Here is a 20291-nt window from a genome sequence, read left to right as displayed (position 1 = left end):
TTGAGAAGAAGAGATAAAGGAACTTGATTGTAGAGTCCCAGGGGGTCTATTAACCCCTCACTCCATGACACAAAACATGCCCAAGAAGCTCCTGTATCAATCCCAAAGGATGACTAAATGTGCCTGAGCCAGAGCAGCCCAGAACCACTGGTGAGTTCTGGGAAAGAAGCCTCGGGTAGGAAAGCAGAGAGGAAGCTTTGCTTTGTTCCTGACGTTGGCACAGGAGTGCTCCCTTGATTTCTAATCGTTGTAGTCCCATCCCAGGTGTCAAGTAGGAGCCAGTATCAGAAGTGAGCTCTGTCACCTGCTACTTCTGAATTTTCAGTGGTATCCACAAATTGTTGTTGCAGATGCTCAAGTAAACTACCCAGCCTGTGGAGAGAAGGTCAGTGTCTAATCCTTAAGTTATGTGTGCTTTGCATGAACACACCCACCTCTCTGGAAGAAAAATGTAGCAGAGTGGTGAGTGAGGAGTCAGGCCTCTCTGGAAGCTTTGTGCCCTATACCAGTCCATGCAGTAGTATGTTGGTGCCATGGTTTGGATGTTTGTCCCCTCCAAATCTTAGGTTGAAATTTGATCATCAGTGTTGGAGGTGAGGCCTAATGAGAGGCATTTAGCTCTTGGGGGTGGATCCCTCATGAACAGCTTGGTGCCATTTCCATGGTGGTAAGTGAGTTCTCATTCTATTAGTTCCCACAAGAGCTGGTTGTTGAAAGGAACCTGACACCTCCCCGCCCTGCCACCTCCCCTGTCTTTCTCTTGTTTCCTCACATGCCTTGCTATCTCTGCACAGATGGTTCCCTTTTACCTTCCCTTGTGAGTGGAAGCAGTCTGATGCTCTCACTAGATGCCCATATTTGAACTTTCCAGCCAGCATAATCATGAGGTGAATAATGCTCTTTTCCTTATAAATTACCCAACCTCAAGTATTTGTTTATAGTAACACTAAATGAATAAAGACAGTTTGTAAATGTTTAACACTTGGAGGACTATAGTCATCTTTCAATGCCCAACTTTCTTTTGGATATTTCCTCTAGCTCTCCCAGTATAAAATAAAAGAACCACCCCTGATACTCCTATAAGACCGTGGAACTATCCTCCATGCTGTTCTCATGATAGTGAGTGAGTTTTCATGAGATCTGACGGTTTTGTAAGTGTTAGGTATTTCCTCCTGCATTCATTCTCCTTCCCGCTGCCTTGTGAAAAAGGTGCCTTGCTTCCCCTTCACCTTCTGCCATGATTGTTAAGTTTCCTGAGGCCTCCCCAGCAGTGCTGAACTGTGAGTCAATTAAACCTCTTTTCTTTATAAATTACCCAGTCTAGGACGGTTCTTTGTAGCAGCATGAAAATGGGCTAACACATAAATTAATGAATATTAACAAGAGAATGATGAAGTAAATTGAAGTATATTTGTGTATTATAATACTATACTACAGTGAAAATAAATGAACATCAACATAGATAATTTTTACATGCATATTGTCAAATGAAAAAAAATTTTAGAAGAATACCTGTGAACAATGTCATTGATACACTGTTTATGTAAGGTTTGAGTTGTACAAAAATAATACTCAATATTGCTTAGATATACAGACAAATGTGGTAAAAGTATAAAGACATGTATAGATATGTTGGACTTTCCTGAGGGAGATGGGATGGAAAAAAAATAGCACCTTTAGTGTATTTGTACAGTTTTATTTCTTAAGTTTGGAGACAAGTATCTCTGCATTTATAATATTATTTCCTCCATATTTCTGCATGTCAGAAATATTTCACAATAGAATTTTCAAAAATAAAAAGAAAGAGGCAGCTATCTACTGACGCTTAAGGAGCCTTAGTGAGTCAGTGGGTTGGATGTCTTTTCTGTGATGTGTGTCATGTAGAAGCTGATGAGAAAAGCCTTTCCATGATCCTGAGAAGAAAGCACATTCTATTGTCCTGTGTTATATGGAGTTTTCCCACAGATCCAAAGGAAGGTTGATCTTGACATTCAAAATTAACTCGAACTATGTGTTTTGGAGTACATAAAAAAAAAAAAAAAGAAAAGAAATGGCCAGGCACGGTGGCTCACGCCTGTAATCCCAGCACTTTGGGAGGCTGAGGCAAGTGGATCACGAGGTCAGCAGATCGAGACCATCCTGGCGAACATGGTGAAACCCCGTCTCTACTAAAAATGCAAAAAATTAGCCGGGCATGGTTGTGGGCGCCTGTAGTCCCAACTGAGGGCTGAGGCAGAGAACGGCATGAACCCAGGAGGAGGAGCTTGCAGTGAGCCGAGATGTGCCACTGCACTCCAGCCTGGGCAACAGAGCCAGACTCCATCTAAAAAAAAAAAAGACAAACAAACAAACAAAAAAAACAAGTTAAGTAAATGTTTCTGGAAAAAATCTGAAATACTTTTCCAAAAAAAATGATTCTGAGTCATGAGTCACCAAGTTCTGTCCGGGTGTATTAGGAAATTCAGGTCAAAGACCTTCTCAAATGTTATTGCTAATTGTTCTCTGTTAAATGTGGCTCCTCTTCTTATTTCTTGAGTTTTCTAAATAATCTGATCGTATTTTTTTTGTAGAGCATGAGCTTGCCTGTGTTAGCCCCAGCTGGTCTTTGCAATGAAACCCAAATAAGTTGATCTTAGAAAATGAGAAACTTTGAGTCAGGGAGAGCCAATAGCTGCTTTTCGGAGGTCAGACTCCAACAAGACCCCAAATGCAAGCTTTGCTTAAGCTCTTGGCTTTGGGGTTGGCAAAGAGGGTCTCTGAGAGCTAGCTAAAACTCAGAGAAGGGCTTCTCAGCCAGCCTTGAAGAGAGGACTGCTCCCCTAGGTGTGGGTGGAAAGGCTGACTCTGTAATTTATTACTGATGTGATCAGTGCTGAGTTACTTAGCTTGTTTGAACCTTTGGTTCCTCATCTGAACAGTGTGTTTTGAAGATTAAATTAAGTAATCTCCGATACAGCCAGTGTATACAAGAGATGTTCACTGGCATCACTAGCCAGATTCAGACTGCAAGACACTTTGGAACTGACTTTCTGAATATCCTCTAATAATTGCAAAAATAATCATTTACATTCAGTCCTTAAGGCATTAGTATAAATGAATTTCTAGGTTCACTAAAACATCTCTGATAAATAGAGGACAATTAATAAAAGAGAGGCTTCAAATGGAGCACTATTTTCATGTGTGGTGTGGCAATAGTTCATGAAGTAGTTTTCAATGGTGCAGTTTTATATGCTTATATTGACAGCATTGTACTTAGCTTTCTAGTTACCTTCTGGTGCAGAATTTTTTTTGACTTTTTAGTAACAGCCATTCTCACTGGCATGAGACAGTATCTCTTTGTGGTTTTGAATTACATTTATCTGATGATTAGTGATGTTGAGCATTTTTTCATATGTTTGTTGTGTGTTTCATGTGTATGTCTTCTTCTGAAGTGTCTGTTCATGTCCTTTGCCCACTTTTTCAGTGTTGTTTTTGCTTGTAAATTTGTTTAAGCTCCTTACAGATTCTGAAAACATATTAGACCTTTGTCAGATGCATAGTTTGCAAATATTTTCTCCCATTCTGTAGGTTGCCTGTTTACTCTGTTGACAATTTATTTGCTGTGCGGAAGCTCTTTAGTTTAATTAAGTCCCATTTGTTTATTAATTTATTTTTTGCAATTACTTTTGGCATCTTTATCACAAAATCTTTGCCAGGTCCTATGTCCAGAATGGTATTGCCTAGGTTATCTTCCATGGTTTTCATAGTTTTAGATACTACGTTTCAGTCTTTAATCCATCTTGAGTTGATTTTGGTATATCATGTAAGGAAGGGTTCCAGTTTCAATCTTCTGCATATGGTTAGATAGTTATCCCAGCACCATTCATTGAACGGTTGGTCCCTTCCCCATTGCTTATTTTTGTCAAGTTTGTCGAAGATCAGATGGTTGTAGGTGTGCAGCATGATTTCTGGACTCTGTATTCGGTTCCATTGGTCTATGTGTCTGTTTTGGTACCAGTACCATGATGATTTGGTTACTATAACCTTGTAATCTAGTTTGAAGTCGGGTAATGTGATGCTTCCAGCTGTGTTCTTTTTGCTTAGGATTACCTTGGCTATTCTGGCTCTTTTTTGGTTCCATGTGATAAAATAGTTTTTTCTAATTCCGTGAAGAATGCCTTTGGTAGTTTTAAAGGAATAGCACTGAATCTGTAAATTACACTGGGCAGTATGGTGATTTTAACAATACTAATTCTTCCTCTCTGTGAGCACGGAATGCTTTTTCATTTATTTGTGTCAACTCTGGTTTCTTTGTGCAGTGCTTTGAAATTCTTATTGTAGAGATCTTTTGCCTCTGTGGTTAGCTGTATTTCTGGGTATTTTGTTCTTTTAATGGCTATTGTGAATGGGATTGCGTTCCTGGTTTGGCACTCCACTTGGATGTTGTTGGTGTATAGGAATGCTACTGATTTTTGTACAGTTATTTTGTATTGTGGCTACTGTTACTAGTACTTCTTTTCTCTAATCAACACTGCTGTTTTTTATGTTTTTATTTTATTTTAAAAAATGGAATGCTTTACACATTTTCATGTCAGTCTTTCACAGGGGCCATGCTAATTTTCTCTTACCATTCCAATTTTAGTATATATGCTGCTGAAGTTAGCACAACACTGCTTCTTATGGGTATATCATCACATCAAAAATACAAGAGTTCTGCAGTAGAGATTGGAAAATCAGTCCTACAGGCATGTGGAAGGGAAAGGGAAGAATGCAGGCAACAGTGCATTGAATCTATTACTTACTCCCTCCAACTTTCCAAGATCTGAGAAAAAACCAATCTCCTTATAGAAAGGTGAATGTGGCAAAGTAGAAAATTCTGGACAGCATGTCAGAAAACCAGAGATGGAGATATGTCTTCTATACGATACCTAAGGCAAGCTGGTCAGAGTCCGTCATTTGTTCTCCTAAGAGAATCTATGAGGTCTCTAAGGTTCCTGGCTGGGTCCTCGAAGCTTACCTGTATATCCCAAATAGCCTTAGCCCTCTGCGTTGTATTTACTTGTAACTACGTCACATTAATATGGTCATCTGTTACCGTCACATCAACAAATTCAAAGCCTCCTCATAATCACTATGTACTATGCATTTTCAGCACAGGAATAATGTTGTTTTCTTTAATTTCCTGGACTCAACAAAAGAATGACTCAATCAGAAAGAAATTCCACTTTGCATATGGTTAAACAATGCCTCAGAGATTTTTCCCAACAGAAGAGAACAATGGAGTCTTGGCTCCTAAACACTGACATTCACCTGCTTTGTTTCCTATAAAAACTAGGCCAGGCCCTGTGAAATGGGCTGGCCAATGTTGTATCAGCTGTAAGACCAGCTTCTCCACTGTGAGTCTACACAGTGCCTGGAGTCAGAGGAAGGACACTTAATTTAAATAACCTGTCCATCAAACGTTGATTCTAATTATTTTTCTCTCTAATTATTTTCTCTGTTGGTATATTCTGAGACCCAGAAGCCACCTGTCTATGTACTTGCTTTTTTGAGAAAGGCAAGAGCTTGCATTTATGTAAAAAAAAAAAAATGTAAGGACAATAACTCTCACATTTCAAAATTTACTTTCTAATACACAAAAATATATTAGGGGAACTAAGGTTAAGATTCTTTATCATATTGTAATGAGATTCTAAGATGACTCAACTACCTTTAGTCTTTCTTAATGAGGAATCACAATGGTTTTTGAAGGAGGGTCTCCTTTTCTTAAGGTGCCTGTGGAGCAGGAAGTTAGCTATGCAGGAAATAGGAAAAAGGGAGGGGTAGGAATGTTAGTGATTTCTGGCTACTGGACACATCCAGTTCTTGTTGATCATGCTGACCCAGGCGGGGGGTTCTCCATCTGACACTTTATGCTTTTCCTCCAACTGTATAAGCCCAGTGGCTTAAGAATGAGGATCAAAATTTTGCATATGACTAATTCTCTTCTCTCAAGACTGTGATTTTCATTTTGTCTCTAATAGATTTGCTGAAAGAAACTCCCAAAATATATTAAGTGGAAGAATGTTTATTGTAATTAAAACGTTCCCTGAGTCAGCAAAGTTAGTGGCCTGATTGTGGAGGCGTCAGCAGACTCTCCAGGACTCCCCAACACGTTCCTCATTAGCTTGCTTCACAGGGAACTCTGTCTGACCCTGTGACCTGGATGCAACCTGCATAGGGGGCCCAGCCCTCTGGGTGAGGTCACATGCCAACCTAGAACCTTTGACCTGAGAAACCCCTGCCATTTCCTTTTAGGTGTCTGCATATCTAGAAGGCTACCATTTAGAACGACCCTGGGAAGCATGCCAGTCTCCTATGAAAGCATGCTGTACATTTCATCCCTTAGTTAGTAGGAAGCAATGAAGGGAGTTGGAGTTTGCTCTTGGCTAAACTTGAGGCAGCAGGGAAAATCAGTACATGCCTCTTATCATCAAAAACCCAAGTTTGGTATCACATGTGCCTGGGAGGGAATGAAAGGTTGGTGAAACAGACCGTCCCTATTGTTCCTTTTGCTGGAGTGTGCTATACTTAGAACACCGGGGAACTTGTCACCGTCATGGGCATTTAGAATGGCAGACGGCAAGCTGGGCGTGGTGGCTCACGCCTGTAATCCCAGCACTTTGGGAGGCCAAAGTGGGCGGATCACCTGAGGTCAGAAGTTCAAGACCAGCCTGGTCAACATGGTGAAACCCCATCTCTACTAAAAATAGAATAATTAGCTGGGCATGGTGGCACGTGCCTATAATCTCAGCTACTTGGGAGGCTGAGGCAGGAGAATTGCTTGGATTCTCCAGAAGGTGGAGGTTGCAGTAAGCCGAGATCATGCCATTGCACTCCAGCCTGGGTAACAGAGCGAGACCCTGTCTCAAAAAAAACAAAAAAAAAAAAACAAAAAAACATGGCAGATGGCAGTCTGTGTGTGTGTGTGACATACATTGACTTATAAACTTTTGTTTTTCCATACTTTTGTTTTATGATTAATTGCCTGTTAGGCATTTATTGTAGATGTGATATTGTAAAATATATATTTGGTCTTTGACCTGTTTTCTGACATACAACTTCTAAAATCCTTAAAATCTCCAAAATAATGTCTTTTTGTGTGCTAATGAGATGACTGGTGGCAGACAGCCTCTAGATAGCTTCAAATAGGGCGTGTTAGTCCATTCTCATGCTGCTAATTAACACACACTTAAGACTGGGTAATTTATACAGAAAAAGAGGCTTAATGAACTCACAGTTGCACATGACTGGGGAGCCCCGCCAATCATGGCAGAAGGTGAAGGAGGAGCGAAGGCACATGTTACACGGCAACAGGCAAGAGAGTATGTGCAGGGGAACTGTCCTTTATAAAACCATCAGATCTCATGAGACTTATTCGCTATCATGAGAGCAGCTCAAGAAAAACTTGTCCCCATGATTCAATGACCTCCCACCTGGTCCCTCCCATGACGTGGTGATTATGGGAACTACAATTCAAGATGAGATGTGGTGGGGTGGGGACACAGCCAAACCATATCATGGGGGCTGGCCCCCAGAAAGACCAAGAAATGATTAGAGTGCTAGATTTTCTTTCCCATCTCCCAACCTCTGGGGAGGGGAAAGGGGTTGAAGGCTAAGTTGATCACCAGTGTCCAATGGTTTACTCAATCATAAAATCTCAAAATGACTGGCTTTGGGGAGCTTCTAGATAGTTGAACATGTGGAGGTTCTTGAAGGGCAGCATGCTCAGGGAAGGCATGGAAGCTTTGTGCCCCTTCCCTGATACCTTGACCTATATATCTCTTCATCTGTATCCTTTGTAATCTCATTTATATTAAAGGTAAACTGGTGAATATGAGTGTTTCCCTTAGTTCTGTGAGCCTCTCTATCAAATTACTCGAATTTAAGGAGGGGATCATGTGACTGTTGATTTATAGCCAGCAGTTCAGAAGCATGGGCAAAACAACCTGTGCTTGTGATTGGTATCAGAAGTGGGGTGGAAGCAGTTTTGTAGGACTGAGCCCTTAATTTGTGGGAGCTATGCTAACTCTATGTAGATAGTGTCAGTATTGAATTGAATTAGAGGATACCCAGCTAGTGTCTGCTGCAGAACTGATTGCTTTCTTGGTGTGTAATACAAAACCACACACACATTTGGACACAGAAGTCATCTGTGTAATTGTTGTGGTTTGAGAGCAGAGGAAAAGAAGTTTGTTTTTTCCACACTTTGTGTTTGTGTTTTTTCCACCCAGAGTGGGAAAAACACTTTCTAAAATGTTAAACATAGAGTTACCATATGATCCAGTAATTCCATCCCAATGTATGTACCCAAAAGGATTGAAAGCAGAGTCTCAAGCAGGTATGTGTACGCCCATGTTCATAGCAGCACGATTTACAATTCAAAAAGGTAGAAAGAATCCAAATGTTCATAAATGAATAAATGGATAAGCAAAATTAACATATACATATATGTATACCAAATAAATAGAACTATTATAGAACTTTAAAATGGAATAAAATACTGATACTTGTTATGATATGGATGACCTGGAAAGCATCATACTAAATTAAAGAAGCCAGACACAAAGGGTTGCATAATGAATGATTCCATTTATATGAAGCATCCAGAATAGGCAAATCCATAGAGATAGTATTTCAGGAATCCAAGAGTAAAACTTTAAAAGCAGTTCAGATGACACATTTATTGAATGTATTATCCACTCACACAGAGATTTATATAGAGGAGTCCCTATATGGAGCCTGTTCATGTTATTGGCCAGGTTTCTAGTGCAATTATTTCTCTTCTATCTTCTTTATAAGTTTTCTTTCTATCTTTTAATGTTATGTTCTCTCGTCTATAGGACTTTACTTCAAGTAGCCTCAAAGCTTTTCTAGAAGTGGGTAAGATAAAGTTATAACTGAAAAGCTAACCAAAAACTCTCTTTACGCTTAACAACAAACAAAATTGCTTATTTGACCTGAAATAAAAATTTGATAAAAAAGCTCACACCTCCATTGTTCTTTTGACTTAACATTCATGTTACCAAGTGTGAAAGGTTCACTAAACTGAATATGGTTTTATTGTCTTTTTCTTCATAAGAAGGTTTTGTTTAGTTGAGCGCTTTCTGCTGTGCAAGTTTTATGGTGAGGTGTCCAGCTTTCCCTCCAATCATACTGCCCATTGGTATGTTATGAAACAGTTTATGGCCTTCATTAACTTTGATGATAATGACTAAATGAAGCTGTGAATTACATCCAGGGACAGCTCTCTGGGGTGTTCCTGATTCAGTTTCCACAGACAATCAAGAGATGGTTGGTCTAACTAAGCCAGAGTCCAGAATATTGTGACTTAAATATCTTCTGAAAATAGAAGTCTGTCCATAGAGAAAAAAATATAAGAACAGAAACAAATATAAGTCAGTAAAGAGAGATCCTTGCGATGAGCACAGAGACTGCAGTAGAGGAAGCTTCAGGGGAGAGGCAGTGCTTCCTCTGGGTGTCAGCCTGATTCAGCGAGGAGGAAAGGTCAGTGGCACCTGCTAAGCCCTTACAATGAACTGAGCATATAGGGTCTCTTTAGTCCTCACAAAACTCTCATAAAGATGCAGCACTGTGCCCACTGCCCAGAAGAGGTAACAAATGCTTGTTTCCTGGTAAACTTTATGACATAAAGCAGAGGTCCCAGCTATGAGAACTGAAGCTGTGGATATCTTACAGTCCTCAGTTCATACGGATGAAGGGGTATCTGAGCCCATGAGGGACTGTCTGATGGGCCGTGGGCCAGGGTCCCCGGAGTCTTCCATTGGAGTCCCATGATTTTATGCCTGATTCTAAGGAAGACAGTGCTGCAAAAAGAAGTAAGAAACAATGGGAAGGCTAGATCACTATGCCCTCCAGAGTATATTCAGTCACCAATGTGGAGTCCTCAAAAGAGGCAGTCATGTGGCAGGACAGGGAAAGGGGTGGAGGCGTGGGTGCACCATGTTAGCTTCATAGACGTACCACCAGGCATATCCTAGGGAGGCTAAAGAAGGAGTAGAAAATGGCAAATGTCTTTGTTAGACAAATAGTCCCTCTGAAGCACAGGGAAAATGCTTTCTGGAGGAACTGAGAATTATATGCAGAGGGGTTGAGGGTGAGAGCAAGTCTGTGACCTGCCTTCATGGAAGGGTCTGCATCAGACGTCAGACACTGGTGCTTCCATCACCACAACCCAGGTTTTACTTTGTCTGGTATCATCTGGAAAACACACAGTGATAGGTATAATGTTATTTTTTGTGCTGTTCTCAACCTCTGGAAAAGGAAGCACAATTGAATTGTAACGAATGCACTCTTAAAGGAATAGACAAGTAGATCAATGCTGTGGAACACAATTCAGAAAGTGACCAGTGAATATTTGGAATTTTAGTATCCAATAAAAGTGGTCTCCAAACCAGAGTGTAATGAAGGGCTACTTACTTAATAAACGATGTTGAAATAATTTGTCATCCCTTTGGCAAAAAGTAAAGTTAGGTCACTTTATCACACCATGAAAACAAAAAGCTAGGCAAATCAAATGCCTAAACAATAAAACATCAGAAAATAGAGTATATTTCTGACCTTGAAAATAAGAAAGGGATTATTGAAAAACAAAAATGCAAAACTTATACAGTAAAAGATGGCCAAATATAACCATGTTAGGGACATGTATCAAGTTCTCAGAATTGTCCTATTGAAGGTTTTCTTGGTTTGAGCAGAACAAAAATGCGTCATCTCTCACTGCCTCCATGGAGGTGAAGGGCTGACGCTTTAATCAAAACCTCCCTCCACTTAATGTCCTTCTCAAAGTCCTTTCAGGTCCTTGACATAGTTCAGGAATTAAGAGTCACATAACTATTTTTGGCCACTTCCATTGGTGCCCTCCATAATGATCTTGTGTTTTACTTTAGAATATAGTGTTTATTATGGTGGGACCTCAGCCAAAGCTAAGATTAAATAGCTATTTTTCACATCTTGGTGTGTGAATGTGTGTGTGTACTGTGTGTGTCTCATGACACTTCAAATTGATAGCAGCAGTAACTCTCAGGCAGAGGAATGAGTGGAGTAGTGGTCAAGAGCAACATTAACTTTATCTGTGTTGTCTGAATTTTTATAGTGACAATATATTCATGTATTACTTGCGTAATTAAAAATAAATGAAATTAAATATACTCTAGCCTGTGCTGGATGCTTCTGCAACTTAATTTCCATCTGCCAATGAAATAAATCTGAAACCTTTCATTTGGGTTAATGGTCCAACTTAATGTGCTGCTCTGTTGGAAAAAAACCCAAATTGCAAGGAGCTTTTCGGGCCTCTGTGCTTTGGATTGCTCTTAAGGTCACAGTGTTTTCTTCTGATATTTGCTTTTTCCAGATATATACTCAGTGTGTAATGTACATTTGTCCTGGTCCTTGGCTGACCTAAAGGAGTAAATGGCAAGGCCAGCAACTTCCTCTTTTGCAAACATGAGAGAATACATAGCTACCTGGTCCATTTCCAACTGGAATCAAAGTCCAGTAGGTAGAATGTTTATTTGAACAGTGAAATTAAATGGGCTTCTGTTTGTCTTCCCAAAATAAGCTGAATAACCACTTTTGTGATTTGCAGAAAGCATCCTGGGGATATTTTGGCAAAGGGGCAGTCGTGAAATGAAACGAGGTGATAAGTGCAAAATGGATACTGTGACTTTGGCTGGAAGCACACGAGGCATAGCACTAAAGGCACACATACCAATCTTTCCCAGGCACTTTTCCTCTGCATAGTTTTCCACACTGCAGTAACAATACGTTAGTGGTACCTGGTTAGTGTTTTATAAACATTTCAAAGTGCTTCCACACCTTCACTGGCCCATTTTACAGCTATCGAGTGCCCGTAATGGTTGGTTGCAGGGCTGGGAGTAGAAAGAGCTATTTCCTTTGAGAGCCTAGCGTGGGGAGGTAGACACTTCAGCTAGCATTATAGCCTTCTGGAAAGGGCTTTGAGAGAAGGAAATACAGGAGCTAGGGGACAGCAAAGGCAGACATTAGAGGGAGGTGGGACAAGCCAGGCTGCTTTGGGAAAAAAAGAGTGGCACAGGCTGAGGCACTGAGGTCTGGAATTGCACCATGGGTTTTGAGAAACGTAGGTAATGAGGCCAGGACATGAGCACAGTGAAGCTTCAACCACATGGAGAGTCTTGTGTGATCATTCATGGAGACTGAACCTGATGTAAAGGCAAGAACATTTGATGGATTCTAAGCAAGGGAGGGACTGGGACATATTTGCACTCCAGGGTGAAGCATCAACAGAAAGGAAGCACCACTGGAGGTTAGGAGGCCAATTATGGAGCTTTCTCAGCAATCTGCACAAATGAGGCTGCTCTAAGACAGAGGTACCTGGAAAGGTGGGAAGAAAATAGAGTTGAGAGAAATGAAGGAGATTCTATTGGTGACTTCTTGGATGCTGGAGAGGCATGGAGAAGGGTGTCTGGGTCACTGTACCCATCCAGGCACCATTCACAAGGTAGTGAGACTAACAGGAGGATTAGGGTCAGGGGAAAGTTGAAAAGTCTGCTTTTATAATATATATTTTCCCACACTTTCTACCCAAATTCCAGTGAACTGGGTTTGATTGCAGGATGAAATTCGTCTTCTGGCAAGGAATTTTGGACACTCAATAAATGGACTTATCCAAGGCTTCCACCTGGTTATACCAAATATGGGAATATAATGGAGTTTTATTTGCTCTAGCACAGAGTTCCTTTAACTGAACTGTGAAAAGTTGAGTCCCTTTGACTGTACATCTACTCACCGTGCCTTAGAAGGCAGGATATATACCAGATGCTCCTTGGACAGAATTCCTTCCCTTATTCAGCACATGTTTATGAATGCCTCCTCTGAGCCAGGCATGCTTGAGCTACTGGGAATTCAGCTGTGGAAGTTCAACTATCAAGAAGCTCACATCTAGGGCATGGAGTTACAGAAACCAGACTGGCACATGATACAGAAGGGACTAGGTACTATGGAGAGAAGTGAGCCAGGGAGGGGATAGCCTGTGTTGGAGCGGAGGCTACTTCTTTAGAGAGATGAGGGAAGGCCATTCGAATCTGATGCTGAGCAGAGTCAGGGATTTTGTATAAGGGAAGTGAGGGAGTGAGTCATGTGGCCACCTGAGGAGAGCATTCCAGGATAAGAAAACGGCAGGTGCAAAGGCACTGCTGCAGGGAGGTGTTCGATATTTCCAAGGAGTGTGGAGAAGTCCCGTGTGGTGGCTGCAGAGAGCGCAGGGAGAGGATGATGGGAGGTGAGAGTAGAGATGTCTGAGATACACCCTCAAGAGCCTTAGAGGCCATGCGAATTGCATGGGACCCACTGGAGGGAGCCATTCCCAGAGCCTTGACAGGTTGGGACCTGCCTGCAAAGGACCACATTCTGGCCGTGGGGAAGGGCAGAAGCAGGAGACCGATTTGGAGGCTGGGGCCTGGGGCCTAGGACAGGCATGGTGAGCAGTGGTCAGTTTCTGAATCCATTCTCAGGGTAGACACAATAGGATTGGTGATTGATTGAATACGAGATGTGAGACAAAGACAAACGCCAAGGATGGCTCCAAGGGTTTTTCCTGAACAGCTGCCAGAATGAAGTTGGCATTGATTTAGGTGGAGGAAGAAAGGAGGGAGCAGGTTTGGGAGCTGGAGCTAGAGATTCATTTTTGAAAGTGTTAATTTGAGATGTTCAATTAGACACACAGTGGAGATGCCAAATAGACAATTATACAGGAGTCTGGTGCTGATGGAGACATCACCCTGAGGGTCCTTAGCATTTAAATGCTGTTTAAAACCAGGAGGTGAGATGAGCTCATCAAGGGAGAGAGAAGGGATAGAAGAGGGAGAGGGTCTGAGGACTCAGCCCTGGAGCATAGATAATTAACAGGCAGATGAGGAGAAACTGGGAGAGGAGACTGAGAAGGAAGAGCAGGTAAGAGAAAGAGGGCTAAGGGAGAGCCATGACCTACAATCAGGTCAAGAAGCATTTCTACAGGAGAGATTTATGCTGCTGATCTTCCAATAGATCAAGTAGTGTGGAGACCGCCGAGACCCAGCCACTGGAGACCATTAGCCTAGGGAGGTCACTGGTGGCCTTGCCAAGCCCTGTTTTGATTCCGGGTCCGGGAGACAGAGTGTAGTCAGAGGAGAGGAATCACAGACAGCCCAGTGCAGACAATAGGCAACTCTTTCAGAGTCATCTTATAAAGGTGAGTGGACAATCAGAGGAAACCTGGGGTGGGTAGGGGGCGGGTGGTGGCAGAGTTCATTTAAATGTGTTTGGTTTTTAGTGGGCAATATGACCACATTTTTCATGCTGATAGAATTCATTCTGGAGAGAAGACACACTGATGACGTAGGAGTGATACCTTAGATCATTCACATGTTGGACTAATTAGCAGGCACTGCATGTGTTAAGGAAGAGGAATTGGGGTTGTTCAAGAACTCCTGTAAATGGAGATCACCTGGCTAAGGGAGGGGCTGGTAAGACTGGCTCATAAGCATTCAAAATGAATGTATCGGGGCTGTCCCTCAGGGAATGAGAAAATGTTGGATTCATGCTTTGTACTTTACATTACAGTGAATTCCAGATATATTAAATTTAAATGCTAAAGGGTAAAATTGTAAAGGTTTTATGGTAAACCACAGAAGAAATTTTAAATTTTAAAAGCAATCTTGGGGTATGGAAGACCTTCTGGAGCATGACACAAAAGCAGGGACCCCAAATGAAAATGCTGATAAATTCAACTTCATACAAGTAGAAAATTCCACATAGCTAAAATAATCGAAACATTAAAAAATACAGGGGAAATGTCTATAATTCATAAGATCAATAAATAGCTAATTTCAAAAACATATGAAGCTTTTACAAATCAATAAGATACAGACAACCTAAAGGGGAAAATGAAAAATGTTCCCAGATAGGCATTATAAAGTGGTATGACTTACATGGAAGACAGTCTGGCAATATCTTTTAAACTTAAAATGAGTATACCTTTTCCTAGAAATTTCATTATAGATATTTTCTCACAAATAAACTTCTACATGTGTGAAATAATGTTTACCCAGGAATCTTTGTGGCAGGATTGATTGTAATAGCGAAATATTGGAGGAAACCTAAAGGTGATCTATTAGTAGGAGGCTGGTTTTATTATAAATTATAAGACAGCTATACAAGAGAATACTATGCAGTCATTAAAAAGAACAAGGCAGCTCTTATGTAGTTAGATTTCTGAGATACACTGTGAGAAGAAAGAGATCTAGAATACTTTGTTACATTTTTAAAATATATAAAACTGTTGAATCATACTCCACCATTTGTCACAGAAGCAACGTAGGAGTAAAAATAAATACACAGTCATGCCATGCCAAAAGTTGTGAGGTATGTTCCCTGCAGATGAGAACAGTGAGGAATCTCTGAAGCTGGAAGACATAAAGGGAAGGTGGAACACAAAACAGCAAAGCCGAGGACACGTGAGCCCTACAGGTGGGAGAAAAGCCCTCCTGCAGAACCTCTGATTAATTCCTATCCCAGAATTCAGGGAGGCCCTGGGAGAGAGTAGGTCTTCAATAGACAATTAACTGAAGACTTATGAGAAAACTGTTCTAGTCTTCCATTTTCAGAGAGGCCAGTGTATATGTATGATTTAATAGTTAGTCAGGACTAGGGCTCTCTGAATTTAGAGTCCTTAGAGGAATCAAATAGAACTTTCTTAACTGGGTGAAGGTTATTAATCAGTGAGCTACAACAAATATCATATGTACTGATGAAATAACAGAAGCCTTCTCATCCATGGGGAATAAACCAAAGGTACACTACCAGTGCTGCTGTTTAATATTGCACTGAGCCTTGGTCAAGGCATTAAGTCAAGATTTACAAATATAACAATTAGCTCCAGCCTAGGCAAAAAGAGTGAAACTCTGCCTCAAAAAACAAAACAAAATAAAACAAAACCAAAAAATAATTAGATACTGGACAGAGATAACACTCTCATTAATTACAGATTGCTTATGACTGCTTAATGAAAGCCTTTTATATTTAGCTACATTAAAACCCTCTTGTTAGACAGTTCTAGTTAGGGCCAGGCACGGTGGTTCACGCCTGTAATCCCAACACGTTGGGAGGCTGAGGCAGGCGGATCACCTGAGCTCAGAAGTTCAAGACCAACCTGGCTAAACATGATGAAACCCTGTCTCTGCTAAAAATAGAAAAATTAGCCGGCAAGGTGGCACACGACTGTAGTCTCTGCTACTCGGAAGGATGAGGCAGGAGAATTTCTTGAACCTGGGAGGCAGAGGTTACAGTGAACTGAGCTTGCACTACTGCACTCCAGCCTGGGTGACAGAGCAAGACTCCATCTCAAAAAAAAAAAAAAAAAAAAAAAAAGAAGGTTCCCGTTAGTTTTCAGTGGTTTCTTGATTTTTTTTTTCTAAGCAAAAGTACCTGTATACAGTGTTGAAACAAGTTAGAAAATAAAGTTAGATATTAGTACACATCTATTTCTGTTTCCTCTCTTTTCTCTTGCTCTCATTACATACACACTCACAAAGAAAGATGTTGATGGATTTAAGATCTAAATATGAAAGCCAAAACTATGAAACTATTAGGAGAAAATTTAAAAGAATACTTTTATAATCACTATTTTTCTCGGAGGCCACAAGGGAAAAAACTGATCAACTGGCTACAAAAAAAAAAAAATACCAAAAACTTCTGCACCCTAAAACAATCATTAGATTAAACATATTTACTTTTTTTAACAAAGTAAAATAACAGGAATAATCAGGGGCATCATTGGGTCAACGTATTGGTTGCAACTGATTAACATCCATGATATAAATTAATAAAATGATAAACAACTGAGTTAAAAATGAACAAAAGGCATAAATAGGCAATTCACAGAAAAAAAGAACAACTATTAATAGTGGTAATTTTGCTCAGCCTCACTGGTAAGCCAGAAAATGTAAATTAATGCTATAAGGCATGAATATATGTATATATATAATATACACATGTTATAGATTATACATTATATAACATATATATAATGTATGTGTATATTATATATAAATGTATATAGTCATATGTATTATATATAAATATATAATCATATGTATATTATATAGTTATGTAGACATATATTAGCTATGTAGAATATTATATATATTATATATAGATAGTATATATTATATAACATATGTATATATTATACATATATTATATATAATATATGTATTCATTATACATATGTATATTTTGAGTTTTATTTTGTTATATAGGTAATAAAATAAAAGTTGATTTTATTATATAGGTAGACTCATGTCATGGGAGTTTGTTGTACATATTTCATCACCCAGGTATTAAGCCTAGTACCCACCGAACAGTTATTTTTTTTCTGCTTCTCTCTCTCTTCCCGCCCTCCACCCTCAAGTAGGCCCCAGGGTCTGTTGTTCTCCTCTTTGTTTTCATGAGTTCTCATAATTTAGCTTCTCATTTATAGGTGATAATATGCAGTGTTTGACTTTCTGTTCCTGTGTTAGTTTGCTAAGGATAAAAACATCCAGCTCCATCCATGTTCAAGCAAAGACATGATCTTGTTGCTTTATATGGCTGTGTGGTATTCTATGGTGTATATGTACCATATTTTCTTAATCCTGTCTGTTATTGAAGAGCATTTAGGTTGATTCCATGTCTTTGCTATTGTGAATAGGGCTGCAATGAACATTTACGTGCATGTGTCTTTATGGTAGAATGATTTATATTCCTCTGGGTATATACCTAGTAGTGGGATTGCTGGGTTCAATAGCAGTTCTACTTTTAGCTCTTTGGGAAATTGCCATACTGTTTTCCACAATGATTGAACTAATTTATTATACTCCCACCAACAGTGTACAAGTGTTCCCTTTTCTCTGTAACCTTGCCAGCATCTGTTATTTTTGAACTTTTTATTACTAGTCATTCTGACTGGTATAAGAAGCACTGATATTTTTAACAAAAAATTACAGATAAAATGTAACCATCCTTGGTAAAGATGTGGGTAAATGGCTCTTTCACAAATTGTTTGCAGCAGTATAAAATGGTAGGAGCCACTTTGGAAGGGAATTGAAAGTATCAAAGTGTGTTCAACTTGCATATGCCTTTGAGCAAATGATTCTGTTTCTAGAAATGTAACCTATGTGAACATCCACACATGCTTCCCAAAATATATACAAGATATTCATCATTATTAATTGAATAATGTAAAATGAAAACAACTTAAGTGTCTATTAATAGAGAATTATCAAATAAATTCTATTTTATTCACACTATGGGAAAGTTCATAGTCTATGCTCTAAAATGCTGTACATACTGCCTCTCAATTCAACTACACTGCCTTTGCATATTCCCAATAATGTGCCTTCTGAAACAGTAATTAATCAACTAATCAATCAGTTAATCCATCCATTCATTCATCCTTGCTTGCCTTAATTTTACAATCATTTATTTGAGCCAACGAGGAACCATGCAGTCTGCTATGTTCTAACGGATATAAAGATTTTTTTTTACGTCCTCAAAAAAAGTCTCAGGTGCATGCATGTTATAAGAAATTAATGTCACCCTGTTTATCATATGGAGGCTGCTCCTATCCCATAGTATTATTTATAAAAACATTCCACTGGAAATATCTTTCCTAGGCAATTGATGGAACATGGCTGAATCTAAATCTTGTTTTAGGCCCTTATTAGCAAAATAACTTTGCACAGGCTGCCAAAACTCACTAGCCCTCAGGCTTTTCATCTGTAAAATGGAGTAAGGATACCAACTTTGCTATATCTTGGGAAAAGTTTAACGGAAGATGAACATGGCATGTAAAAGAGGTTAAACAAATGTTTTTTACTTGAAGTGTTACCCTCAAGGAACTCATATTCCAGACTGTGAGAAGACAGACAGCCAAAGATGTGATGACAGAATTGGGTAAAATAGCATCATGAGAGAGGTAATCACACGTAGGGGTGACACTGAAAATGTTTACCACGTAGTCTCACTTGCATAACAGCCAATGCAGGCACACTCATCAGTGACCAGCAGTACTGGTACAGGGCCCTAGAAGTCCTTTGATGGTCCAGGCATCAGCTCTTTGGGAGCTGGATCAACAAGAGGTGAGGTAGGAATTTTCTAGGGGGCAAAGGCCAGGGCAGTCAAGGCTATGGAGAAGGATTCTGGGTGTTGCATGAGTGGGGTTAGCACAGTGACTATTTCCAGTAGGTGCAGAGGTATTTTAATATTTTAAGCATTGGCTTGAATTTATTAATGCCAGAAGTAAGGAATGAATTGCAATTTTCCTTTCCTAAGTCTAATAAAAGGTACAAATGAGTAATAAAAATTATTTTGAAGTTTTGGACCAACAGTAACCAAATTAAGTAAAGCTTAACCTGGAGCCACAAAGTCCAAAGCTTGATGGCAAAGGAAAAAACAGAAAGTCTTGGAGAGGACAGAGAGACCTCAGTGGGGATGGTTCCTAATAACCCCTCTCCACCCTCAGAAGCCACGCTAAGCTGTCAGAGCCCTTAAAATTCTCACTGTGTACCCACATCTTTCTTTATGTGTACCACATAAAGAAAGGGAGCTCTTTATCTGACAGGTAAGTGGAGATGGCTGTTGGAGAGACAGGTGTGAAACTAGACATGTGATCAACAGAGCAGTCACTCTCTTTATCCAAAGAGAGGACATGACAGCTACACAAGGAATTGGGGGTATTCTCAATGGGAGTAGGACCACACCCTACTCCCACACTGACCAGATGAAATGAGTCCTGGTAAAGAATATTTAACAAATGCTTCGAGGGAGAGCTGAATGCAGGCATTCTTTTTGAAAGAAGAAAGAAAGGAAAATTAAACAGCAGCATTCGTTTAGCATTCCCTGAACCTCTAACATGTTCTTGGGGTAGAGAAAATGAGTGGACTATGATATATTCACTCATCTGAAAATTATAGATCACTGAGAAAACAGTAACCCAGACTTTATCAGAACAAACAACGTGCCTAATCAGAGTTGGGCAAACATAAGCCAGATGGAAAATGCAATATGATCACCAAGTCAACCTCTTTTAGGTGCAAAAGTACCATGTATGTGGGGTGGGGCCAGAGGAACATGGTGTGAAAATTAGAGGAAGCCAAGCTAGAAGAAAATACGGGATGAAAGGAAATTATTAGCATTGTTTTATGTTACAGAGCAATTTACTAAGAATGAAAATTCGGGTTAGCTCAAGATAAAAT

The 20291-nt window shown here is 39.9% G+C and overlaps 1 long non-coding RNA gene across 7 annotated transcripts in view; it reads left to right on the top strand.

Moving 5' to 3' along the window:
- Positions 1-20291, top strand: part of LOC108515173 (uncharacterized) — a 106610-nt gene that overhangs the window by 55623 nt on the left and 30696 nt on the right. The gene's annotated exons all lie outside the window — the stretch shown is intronic.

This window comes from Rhinopithecus bieti, unplaced genomic scaffold, assembly GCF_001698545.2.
Source record: "Rhinopithecus bieti isolate Rb0 unplaced genomic scaffold, ASM169854v2 scaffold_33664, whole genome shotgun sequence".
NCBI lineage: Eukaryota > Metazoa > Chordata > Mammalia > Primates > Cercopithecidae > Rhinopithecus > Rhinopithecus bieti.
The sequence above is the reverse complement of the archived record's forward strand: the minus strand, read 5'-3'. Positions and strand labels throughout refer to the sequence as shown.